The sequence below is a fragment of the Phaethon lepturus genome, unplaced genomic scaffold (assembly GCF_000687285.1).
Source record: "Phaethon lepturus isolate BGI_N335 unplaced genomic scaffold, ASM68728v1 scaffold38643, whole genome shotgun sequence".
Classification (NCBI taxonomy): Eukaryota; Metazoa; Chordata; class Aves; order Phaethontiformes; family Phaethontidae; genus Phaethon; species Phaethon lepturus.
In genome coordinates this window covers 18,403-18,821 of record NW_010530461.1, presented here as the reverse complement: position 1 = coordinate 18,821, position 419 = coordinate 18,403, and positions in this window count along the sequence as shown.

Below are 419 nucleotides of genomic sequence, written 5' to 3'. Positions count from 1 at the left end.
GGTGCTCAGCGCTGTGCATGTGCTGGAGCCCCTCAGGTAACCTCCTCCGCCAAGACAGGGCTGGGAAGTGGTGCCAGGGACGAGCCCTGTGCCAGCACAGCCCGGCTCCACAGGCTGCGGTCCCGCTGCATGGGCACAGCCAGGAGCGTTGCAAAGCATGGGGCAAGGTGTGACCAGCAAACACAGAAACCACGCAAATAAAAGTCAGGAGTATTTATTACATATCAAAAAAGCTACATGTTTTTGGGCAGAGACCCACCCCCGCCGGGCTGTCGTGCAGTCCCCGGCGCAGTCCCGCTCTGCAGCCAGCAGCTTCCCCAGCAGCCGGGCTCAGCCCAGCCTCGTGTCATTCCCCGTCACGCCTTGGCCCGCTCAGCTCCATCATCGGTGCTGGCTGGCGGCTGGCGCACTGCCGGCCC